Source organism: Tupaia chinensis, unplaced genomic scaffold (assembly GCF_000334495.1).
Source record: "Tupaia chinensis unplaced genomic scaffold, TupChi_1.0 Scaffold000527_1, whole genome shotgun sequence".
Taxonomy (NCBI): Eukaryota; Metazoa; Chordata; class Mammalia; order Scandentia; family Tupaiidae; genus Tupaia; species Tupaia belangeri.
This window is the reverse complement of record NW_006160040.1, coordinates 1,761,489-1,773,747: the sequence shown is the minus strand read 5'-3', so window position 1 is coordinate 1,773,747 and position 12,259 is coordinate 1,761,489. Positions and strand designations below refer to the sequence as shown.

Here is a 12,259-nt window from a genome sequence, read left to right as displayed (position 1 = left end):
TGATGAATGAATTAACCTAAATTAACCCCTTGCTTTTATTTAGAAAACTGAAGCTCAAGTAAGTAAAATAATGGCTCGAACAAGTAGGACCCAGGTGCTTTTTTTTGAGAAATAAAAGTTATTTTATTTTCAGGTTTTTATATTATGTGGTAAGCCGTGTAAAATTTGTTGAAGATAATGACAAATTAAAGATACATATTGTAGACTCTGGAGAAACCACTGACTGGCACTGGGGACTGCGGGGGAGCCCTGGCTGGGGGAGTATTTCGCAGCCCTGAAGCCGAACCCAGAGACCCGACCTAGACAGAGGTGGAGGACCCTGAGGCTTTCTAGCCTGGCACTAGGGTCTGCAGGGGAGCCCTGGCTAGGAGAGTACTTTGCAGCCCTGAAGCTGAACCCGGAGACCTGACCTAGACAGGACCCAGGTTTTGAGTTTTATATTCAGGGCTCCTTTTTTTTTTTGTTTGTTTTTAGAGAATTATTAATTTTCTTTCTTTATTTGTCTTAATTTGACCAGCGAGAGAGAGAGACACTGAAAGAGGGGGAGAGACAGGGAAAGTTAGAAAGCAAGGCACCAGGGACGAGACTCGAACCATGGTCAGCCACGTGGGAGTGTCCAGCGCGTTAACCACCATGCCGCCTGCTGGTCCCGAAGTTCAGGGCTCTTTTTATCACACCTGCTGAAATTCTATTTCTCAGTCTATTCTTCTCTTCCCCAGCCTCTGCCCAAATTCATTCTGGTCTCTAATCGCTTATGTTTGTCCAAATTTGAAAAGACAGAAATATTTAAGACTAGTCCAGTCCACGTAGTGAATACTTAATAAATAGGCACACCTTCCGTGGCACCGTGGAGGCATGATGCTTTGCAATGCTGGAGGCCATAGGAAGGTCAAGGTTTGGTTTCCAGGTCCACCTACAGATGCTGGGAGCTTATGATCATGGCTGGTTGGATAAAGCTTATCCCAGTTTAAGAAACTATTGAGGGTGTTTCTCCCTCCCTTTGTCCCTTTTTTCCTGAGAGATAAGTAAATAAACTCAATAAATATATTGTTAATATTTGTGGAGAAGACTATAAAGAGGTATTTTATGGTAGAGTTTTATGCTCTGTAGTTCTTTGTATCTTAACAAAGTTTTTTTTTCAGAAATTCATGATAGAGCATATGTGAGCAGAAGAGGAAGGGGTACAGGGAAGAGAGAAGCACCCCATACAGGACTCCATCAAGCCTCTCCCCATCCTCTAGGCCTCAAGCCTGCCGGGATCCTGCTCATGCACTTATGTGGCTTGTGTTTCAGGCTGATTGGGCATAGTTGGCTTGTGGTTGGGCCTGTATCTTTAACTCTGAAAAATTACATAGGAAATGGAAAGTGCTGATTGATTTGATTAGTCAGCAGAGGGTGCTCTAACATTGCATTTTAAAGGGTGAATTTTTTTGTCACCACAGCTGTGTTCACATTTTATGTTGGAATTATTTTAAGAGAAGCGGTTCTTAGTTTTTGTGAAGAATGCTTTGTTAGTAAACCCTAATGTTGGCTTAGATCTTATACCTTCAGGTTTAAATTTTAGGAAAAGCTTTATTTTTGTCAACTGAAATAAGTATATGGAGGGGGTCTTCAAAAAGCATATGGAGAATGTACATTATTAAGGAACTATGCACGGGTCTCAGAATTCTTTTTTTACACCAAAATTAATTTGTGCTTCAATTTATTTTTCCAGAGTTTTTGAATGTTTCTTAGCATAATGGGAAGCTATATTTTGTGTAAATTGACTTATTTTCAGAACAGATAGTGAAATAAATTGAAACTACCTTTGAGTTAAAAATAAAAAGCAAATGTTGATGTTGACCTTAAACATACACATAATAGAATGACTCAGAATTTAATATTATAAATGTTATTTTAAAGTAAACTTCAGCAAAATGCTTTAAAGAGGTTATAATTTTTCTTTAAAAAATGTAGTAACCATTTTAATCATAAATATTACGTTGATTTTTTTTCTGTATTTCCAGTCCTTTTTCTTCACATTTCATTGATTCACAAAAAAATCTTAATTAATCTGAATACTTTCAATAGCAAATGCAGCAGATATATACATATCTGTGAATTCATGTCTGACTTGAGGCATAAAGCTCAGTGAGTAGAATGAACATACTATAAAGTAGTACATAGCTGAGGCTATATATCTTACTGCAGTCATTAAATAGGTATTTTATTTTTAATGTATTTTTTAATTTCAAGAAAAGCAGTTTTAGCTTTAATAAATCAAAATAAACAAATGTTAAGAAAAATTTGCTTAAGAAATATATTTATTCTCAAGTTAGTCTGTTTTTTTGCACAAAGCCCCATATGAATACTAATCGATTTAGTTGGCTTTGCTGGAACCTTTTATAAGGAACTTCAGATTAAACTCTATAGAAAACCTTCCAAGACTATTCAGCCAGGTCAGGAACTCACCATCTGACTGTGCCTTTTAGTACCTGTACTTGAAAGTTCTTTGGGGGATCCTGTGAGGAAGCGACATTCTTTACTAACCTGCCAGGCAGAACTGTGTTTATGGTTCTAGGCAATCTTTCCAAGAACTTCGGTTGGCTTTCTTAATATCTACCTTAGTTTCCTAGATTTCTGATCATATCTTCAGAAATGGCATTCCAGTCAAAGCCCTGGCAATAACCAGTATTTCCAATTTTTGATGCAAGGCCACAGATATTACTGAACTTATGAAAATAATCATTATGCCACAAAATAAGAATACTCCCAAATATTTTCCAATTCAGAGGGGTCAGGAAGGGAGAAAATGTATGTTTCAATTTCAAAAAAAAAAAAAAAAAGACTAATTGATGAACCTATCAACAATTCAAAAGAAGACAAAAACCCTTAAATCTGGAAAACAAAGCATAAAGAAAATCAATAATGTTTTAGTCAGAAGTCATAAAATTCTATTTCACCTGTTCAGTCTCATGTAATTAATCTCTTTTCTGTTGAATTTGCAGTATTATGGTCCGATCTTTCTGTTTAAATTCTAGAAGTTAACATTCAACGTTATTATTGATGTTTTTGGACTTGTCCCTACCATTAAGTTGGCCATTTTCTTGGTTACTTTTTGTACTCTTATTTCTTTGTGCCTGACTTTAGTTTTTCTGATATAGCACTCCCTCCAGAACTTCTTGGAGAGTTGGTCTGGTATTGGTTAATTCTTTCAGGTTTTGTTGATCTGAGAATGTTTTTGTCTTTTCTTCCCATATGAAGGATAATCTTGCCGAGTATAATTTTCTTGGTTGAAATTGTTTTTCACTTAATACTTTTAATATATTTTTCCATTCTTTCCTTGCTTGCATTGTTTCCGATTAGAGGTCCGAGTTTAGCCCGATGGGATATTCTTTGTAACTTGACATTCTCTTTTGCCAATTTTAACATCTTATCTTTATCTGAGATTTTGGTCAGTCTAGCTATGATGTGCTTCAGAGAAGAACTCCTTGGGTTGATTCTGTTTGGGATCCTTTGAACCTTTTATAAGGAACTTCAGATTAAACTCTATAGAAAACCTTCCAAGACTATTCAGCCAGGTCAGGAACTCACCATCTGACTGTGCCTTTTAGTACCTGTACTTGAAAGTTCTTTGGGGGATCCTGTGAGGAAGCGACATTCTTTACTAACCTGCCAGGCAGAACTGTGTTTATGGTTCTAGGCAATCTTTCCAAGAACTTCGGTTGGCTTTCTTAATATCTACCTTAGTTTCCTAGATTTCTGATCATATCTTCAGAAATGTCATTCCAGTCAAAGCCCTGGCAATAACCAGTATTTCCAATTTTTGATGCAAGGCCACAGATATTACTGAACTTATGAAAATAATCATTATGCCACAAAATAAGAATACTCCCAAATATTTTCCAATTCAGAGGGGTCAGGAAGGGAGAAAATGTATGTTTCAATTTCAAAAAAAAAAAAAAAAGACTAATTGATGAACCTATCAACAATTCAAAAGAAGACAAAAACCCTTAAATCTGGAAAACAAAGCATAAAGAAAATCAATAATGTTTTAGTCAGAAGTCATAAAATTCTATTTCACCTGTTCAGTCTCATGTAATTAATCTCTTTTCTGTTGAATTTGCAGTATTATGGTCCGATCTTTCTGTTTAAATTCTAGAAGTTAACATTCAACGTTATTATTGATGTTTTTGGACTTGTCCCTACCATTAAGTTGGCCATTTTCTTGGTTACTTTTTGTACTCTTATTTCTTTGTGCCTGACTTTAGTTTTTCTGATATAGCACTCCCTCCAGAACTTCTTGGAGAGTTGGTCTGGTATTGGTTAATTCTTTCAGGTTTTGTTGATCTGAGAATGTTTTTGTCTTTTCTTCCCATATGAAGGATAATCTTGCCGAGTATAATTTTCTTGGTTGAAATTGTTTTTCACTTAATACTTTTAATATATTTTTCCATTCTTTCCTTGCTTGCATTGTTTCCGATTAGAGGTCCGAGTTTAGCCCGATGGGATATTCTTTGTAACTTGACATTCTCTTTTGCCAATTTTAACATCTTATCTTTATCTGAGATTTTGGTCAGTCTAGCTATGATGTGCTTCAGAGAAGAACTCCTTGGGTTGATTCTGTTTGGGATCCTTTGTATTTCTTGGGTCTGGATATTTGAATACCTCTCTAGATTTGGAAAGTTTTCTCTTAGGATTTAATGGAATAGATTATTAGTGCCCTTATTAGTTTCTTCACCTTCTGGGATACTGATTATCTGGATGTTTGGGCATTTAACGATATCTAGTATTTCTTGTTTATTATTCTCATTTGGGGAGATTATTTTCTCAGTCTTATTGGTAAAATTTTCTAGGCCAAAGATTTTGTTTTCTACATCTGAGATTTGATCTTCTGCATGATCTGATTTCTTAATAATTTCAAGGGAGGTTTTGATTTGGTATTTCAGCCTTCATCTCTGACAGTTCTGTTTGATTCTTTTTTATGGTATGCATTTCCTCTATCAAATCATGCAAAACCTTTCTCACCTCCTGGAACTTATTGTCTCTTTTCTCTTGCATCTTCTGGAGTTCATTGTTTCTCATCTCTTGTATCTTGTTTAGTTTTGTCACTGAATATTCTGAATTCATTATCTGACATTTCCATGACTTTCGACTTTCGTTTTACTATCTGTGGATGATGAGTTGTTCTTTTTCCTTGAGGAAAACATTTTTTTGGTTTCTCATATTTTTTGTGCCTTCTCAGTGGTTTCTGGTCATCTGATGGATTATATGTTTCTTCCTGATTTCTTGGAGTTAAATCTCAGTGTTCAGAAGACAAGCAGGAGGAGGTGATCTGCAGTCTTTCTGTAGTTCTATTTCCCTGAAGCTCACCAAACAGCCTGTGCTTATGTCATTGGAACTGGATATTATAGGGGCTCCCTGGTTTCTAGACAACAGGTGCACTTGGGCTGAGCTGTGAGGTTTCAACCAAGAGTTCAGAGTCGTGCAGGAGGAATGATTCGCACTCTCTCTGCAGCTCTATCCTTCTCCCTGCTTGGGGTCTGGTAGAGTTAGAGCAGAAAGTCTTCAGTTTCAGTCATATTTTTTTAAGGTTGTGAATTTTTGGAATTTTATAAACTATTCTGTAAATTAGATCTTTGAAATGTGGTTTGTATAGTGTTTCATAAACATGTTATCTCTATTTTTTCTGTACTTCTGCATACATAAGAATAGGCTTAAAGCTGTGAACGAATTGTTACTCCACAGTTTGTGTTTGTATTTGTATCACTTGTAGAGTAGGGCAGAATTGATTATAATCATTAAATTACTTGGTTTATGCTCATATATACCTTTTTTTTTTTTTTTTTTAAAGAGGTTTTTGCCATAGGCTGTGTAAACTTGCCCAGGAGAGAGAGAGAGGGATGGAGACAGTGAGAGGGAAAGTGAGAAATCATCCCACAGGGTGTATGGCCATGCTGCAGTCCTTTCTCTTCTGTTCTCCTCTTTGGGTACTCACGGACATGCACGGACATGCACCTGGCATGAATTTCCAGCCACTGAATCTGGGACTTGAACTGTGATTGGCCATGTGGAAATCCAGTGACATAACCACTACACCATCTGCTGGCCATATGATTATATCTTTTTTATTCAGTGAGATATAATCTTGTATCCAGTGAATCAATAACATAGCACATTTTTTGAATAGGGTGCATTCGTTTCAATTAAGTAAACTGGGACAACAGTACTCTATTATGGGGAAGATCTTTTCTGGTTTTTGCTTTTTGTTATAGGATATATTCGTTTGCCAGATAGAGACAGAGGGAAAGTGAGAAATCACTCTTCTCCCATACAGGATTGCCATTGTCACTATGCCTTCTTCCAGGGTTTTGGGCACACATGCAGATTGCACCTGGTCTGATTTTCAAGCCACTGGGTCCAGGACTCAAACCATATAGTCGACCATGTGGGATCCAGTTGCCTTAACCTCCATGCCACCTTCTGGCCCCTGGGGAAGATCTTTTCAATGCTGATCATAGAAAACTGGTTTGCTGTCTGAATACAGATGTTTAGAATGAGCTTTATTCTGAGCCTATCCATTGTTGCTATACCTTCTGCCAGTATGTATTATGTATTATCAGTGATAAAAAGATAAAAAAAGAAGAAATCCCCGTAAATATTAGAATATATTTATTTTGAGAATTGACCCTGGAAAAGGCTAGAATAATGTACAGAAGAGAAATAAAAAGAATAAAATGTGGAAATAAATTTAATTAATTTTTTTTTTTTTAAGTTTTGCTACAGGGTGCTCACTGGAGACAGATTGGGCAAAGCAGGGGAAGGGGGAAGTGAGAAATCATACCCCCCAATGGGGATGGCCATGCCAGAATCTCTTCTTCATTTTCCTCTTGGGCTCTTGGACACGTGTGTGCATATACCGTGTCTGGCGTGTCCTTCAAGCTGCTGGGTCTGTGACTTGAACTGTGTACTAAGCCATGTGAGATCTAGCTGCTCCAACCACCACACCACCGACTGACCCGTGATGCATTTTTTTTAATGGACAATATATAAAATCTTTGGCTTGTTGGTTTCTTCTCTGGGAAGTATTCCAGAATTGGAGCTTTACCACTTCTTTCCTGTTAAATTTAGGATAGACAGCAGGATTAACATCATGACAGCCAAATGGCTACATTATGATTTACTTATGGTTTATCTGGTTTCTATGTTGTGGATTAGAAACATCCTCAAAAAACTGTGTAGAATATCTGTTTAGAGGAATTGTATACATTAGTACTTTTTTCTTTTTTTTTGAGAGCTTTTTGCTATAGGGCGCATGTGCTCGCCAGAAAGACATAGAAACAGAAAGCGAGAAATCACCTCCCCCCCGCCCCGGGTGGGGGCGGATGGCCATGCCGCAGTCCCTTCTCCTCCATTCTCCTCTCGGGCTCTTGGGCACACACGCACATGTTCCTGGCATGAGTTTAAGCCACCAGGTCTGGGACTCGAACTGCGGCCAACTACTTGGGAGTCCAACAACATAGCCATTACGCTAACTGCTGGTCCCTACATTAGTACTTTTGAAATCAGATTATAATGTAAGAGAAATTCAGTGCCTTTACTTTTTGCCAGTTCTGTTTTCTCTTATGGCTTTTTAAGAGTATTAATAGATTGATTAGAGATAAGCAATCTGGAGGACCAGCCCATGGCCTAGTGGTTAAGGGAGCTGCATCCTACATTGCTGACTGTGATTTCAGTCTTGACCCATGCCACTTGAAAACATGGCAGGCATGTGTACGTGCACATGTCCAAGATCTGAACAGGATGGAGAAATGGAAGAGAAGGTATTGCAGCATGACCATGCCCCATCAGGGAGTGCTTTTTCCTCTCTGTCTCTGTTTTCTGCCCTTCTTTGGTGAATGCATGTGCTCCCTGGCAATTAAAAAAAGAAAAGAAAGGAAATAAGCAGTTTGGAAACCAGTTAATTCACATAATATGTTTGTTTGGAGTTAATATCCTTGCATCAAAATCATTCTAATGTAAACATCTGCATTGAACCATAGTATGTGAATTGTTGAATTTAACAGTGGAAATAAGTAAATGATATTTTATTACCATGTTTTTCTTGTTCATTTTAAAAAATATTATTACAGGATAATTATTAGCTATTATATTTATACTTTATGTGTGCAGATAGCCTTCAGCTAACATTGACTTGATTTTTTTCACTTTACAGTGGTGTGAAGGAGATATATATTCACTAGAAACTATACTCTGAGTACCCATGTGACCACTTTGTTTTTCATTTTTGGTTCAGTATTCGATAAAGTACATGAGATATGCAACACTATTATAAAGTAGACTGTGTGTTAGAAGATTTTGCTGCCACACTATAGATTAATGTAAGTGTTCTCAGCAGATTTAAAGTAGCCTAGGCTAAGCTATGTTGGTTGTAGGTTAGGCATATTAAATTCATTTTCTCCTTGTGATATTTTCAGCTTAATGAATTTATTGGGTTGGAGCCTTATCATAAATTCAGGAGCACCTATATTTAAAGTTAAATATAAATTTTAGGAGCGATAATATTTAAATTTCTATTCCAGTTGTTATTATACCCAGAAAAAGAGTCATCATCATTTACTATGTGGGACCAGTAAACTTTAAAAATACATACTGGGCCAGCTCATGGTATAGCAGTTAAACAGGTAGATCTCACATAGCTGACTGCATGGTTCAAGTTCCAGACCTGGTGGCTTAAGAAATTTGCTGGGTGTGTATGTGCATGCCTACATTCCCTAAAGGAAGAAAATAAGGAGAAGGGGTTATAGTGTGACCATTCCCATGGGAATGTTTTCTCACTGTTTCTCTTCCACCCTCCCCCCTTTGTCAAATGCACATGCCCTATGGTAAAATTTAAAAAAGAAAAATTCTCTAAAATTATTTTATAAATAAAGAAGCTAAAAAAAGAGTAAATCAACTTTATTATAAATTTTAATGTGTTTAAATACAGCAAATTCAAATTTTTTTTTCTATGTTTTCCTGGTTTTGTAAGTAGTGGTAAATGGGCAACATTCCCTGAATGCAACTGACTGCTCATCATTTTTCATGCGTTCAAGTAGACCTCTGGGAAGTTCTTGCTTACTACCATTGCTTCGGGCTCTTCTTGCATTTAATGGTACTACTAATACTTAAGCAAAAGAAAAAAAAAATGTTTTTGGCAGCATTTTTTTTATTTACCAGAGAGAAAGAAAAGAGAGAGAGAGTGGACCCATACACATGTGTCTGGTGTGTTTTTCAAGCCACCAGGGCCAAGATTCAAACTTCAGTTGGCATGTGGGATTTGGTTGCCTTAACCCTAGGCTATGGTGCTGGGCCCATATTTAAAAATAGACTGAAGAAGAAAGGTGTTTCATAAAGCGCAAAACATTATTTAGAACCTGTATTATTTTATTTTATTTTATATTTTTGAGAGATTTTTGCTATAGGGCATGTGTACTCGCTGGAAAGACAGAGACAGAGAGACAGAAAGCAAGAAATCACCCCCCTGAGGGGTTGGCCATGCTGCAATCCCTTCTCCTCCATTCTCTTCTCAGGATTTTGGGTATCTCCTCTCAGGATACATGCACATGTGCCTGGCATATGTTTTCAAGTTGCTGGGTCCAGGACCAACTATGGTCAATCACACAGGAGTCTGATGCCTTAACTGCTACACCACCTTCTGGCCACGAGCCTGTATAAATTTAGTAGTTTTCTCAATTCTGAGAAGAATCAGAATTGGATAGAATCTGTAACTTGTCTATTATGCAATGTGTATACATTTTTAAAATTTAAATTTATACTTTAGACTGAGGCCAGAATTTTTTCTTCATTGTTCTTTTCTAGTTATGAAAGATTAGTATGCTGGCTTTTAAATAGAAAGTTAAGGGTTGTTACAAGAAATGTATTGGGACCAGGAGATGATGTAATGGTTACGCCACTGGACTCTCAGGTAGTCTACCATGGTTCAAGTCTCGAACCTGGCAGCTTAAAACTTATACCAGGCAAATATGCATGCATGCCCAAAATCCCAAGAGGAGAATGGAGAAGAAGGGATTGTGGCCATCCTCCCTGGGAGGTGATTTCTCACTTTCTGTCTCTGTCTGTCTCTCTGGCAAGCACACGTGCCCTATAGCAAAAATCTCTCTTAAAATAAAAAGAAATTTATCACATATAAGACTAAAACTACTATCAGGAAATTCATTCTAGATAAATACATGATCTGTAATAACTAATAATTTTTATGCAGTTTTATTATGTAGAAGTAGGCAAATATATTAATAATTGAATCTTGGTCAGTTACTCATTTGGAAGGAAATTAGATGTTCTTTCAAATTTTGGGAGCTCTCAATTCTAAGAGTAATTCACTAATAGATTATACAGATTAACAAGGCCAAATATAAGTCTTCCTTTGTCTGCGCTTGGGGTATTATTTAATTCGATTCACTAATTAAACCACCTCCCTGCCCATGTTGTGGTTGTTAAGACTGCTGGATCCCACATGGCCGACACTTGGTTTGGGTCCTGGACCCAACAACTTGAAAAAATCATGCCAGATATGTGTATGTATATGCTCAAGATCCCCAAAGAAGGGAGAAGTAGAGGAATGGGGGTTGTGGTGTGACCGTTCCTTAAGGGGAGTGTTTTCTCACTTTCTCTTGCTCTCTCTCTGGCAAGCACGTACCCGCTCTGGCAAAATTTTTTAAAAGACGATAACCTAAGAAAAAAAAAAAGATTTGTCTGTTGAAATATCCAAAGGTTGTATTACTCACATTTGTTTATATCTAAGGAATTTGCTTTACTGTTTGTGATGGTTATATCAGGAAACGTTTTTTTTTTTTTAAGAAGTCCAAAACTTCCTTTTTAATTAATTAATTATTTATTTATTTTTGAAATAGGGCACGTGCGCTCGCCAGACAGACAGAGACAGAGAGACAGAAAGCAAGAAATCAACCCCCAGGGGGCTGACCATGCTGCAGTCCCTTCTCCTCCATTCTCCTCTCAGGATCTTGGGCACGCATGCACATGCGCCTGGCATGAGTTTAAGCCACCGGGTCCGGGACTCGAACCGCAGTCGACTACGTGGGAGTCCAGCGACATAGCCATTACACTAACTGCTGGTTCCCTTCTTTATTTTTTAATTAAATTTTCTTTTTTTAATATTCTAGAGAGTGTATACACTTGCCAAAGACAGAGAGAGAGAGAGAGAGAGAGAGAGAGAGAGAAAGCACACTCATGAAGGATGGCCACACTGGAATGCCTTCTTCTCCATTTCTCCTCTTAGGATTCTGGGCACACACGCATATGCTCTCATTGTGTTCCCTGAGTCACTGGGTCAGGGACTCAAAACACTGGGTTGACCATGTGACTTCAGCCACCCCAGCCACCACTATACTGCCGATGGCCCCAAATATTATTTTGAAAAAAAAAAAAAAAACTTCAGAATTTGGTTTCAGTAGACTGTTCAATTGTGTGGAAAAATGTAGACATTATATCATGTGAAAAAGCATGTTATAGTACAGTTTGTAAAGGATATTCTTAATCTCTTTTTAAATATGAATACGTAAGTGCAAGACTGGAAATTTATGCACTCATGATGTTAATAGTCACAGAATAGATGATTTGTGTGCTTTTTAGGTGTTTGTCTTGGTTCATACAATTTTCTAAAATTTTAAGTTGTTTTAAGAATCAAACACATATTTAAATAAACTTTAAAAAAGAGATTATTGGGGGGAACCAGCAGTTAGTGTAATGGCTATGTCGCTGGACTCCCACGTAGTCAACCGTGGTTTGCGTCCCAGACCCGGTGGCTTAAAACTCACGCCGGGCGCGTGTGCGTGCGTGCCCAAGATCCCAAGAGGAGAATGGAGGAGAAGGGATTGCGGCATGACCATCCCCCCGGGGGGTGATTTCTTGCTTTCTGTCTCTCTGTCTCTGTCTGTCTGGTGAGTGCACACGCCCTATAGTGAAAAAACCTCTCCAAAAAAAAAAAAAAAAGAGATTATTGGGGCCAGCAAATGGTGTAGTGGTTAAGTTGCTGGATTACCACATGGCCAACCATAGTTCGAGTCCTGGACCTCGTGGCTTCAAACTCATGCTGGGTGTGTGTGTATGTGTGTGTGTGCCCAAGATCCTGGGAAGAGAATGGAGAGAGAGGGAATGCTGCATTTCCATTTCCTGGGGAGTAGGGGTGGGGTGATTTCTTGCTTTCCCTCTCTTTTCTCTCTCTGGCAAGTGCATGTGCCCTAAGGCAAACACCTCTTCA

The 12,259-nt window shown here is 37.8% G+C and overlaps 1 protein-coding gene across 6 annotated transcripts in view; it reads left to right on the top strand.

The window, feature by feature from the left end:
- The window catches only part of ATG5 (autophagy related 5), a 195,388-nt gene that overhangs the window by 29,329 nt on the left and 153,800 nt on the right, over positions 1-12,259 (top strand). The window lies entirely within an intron of this gene.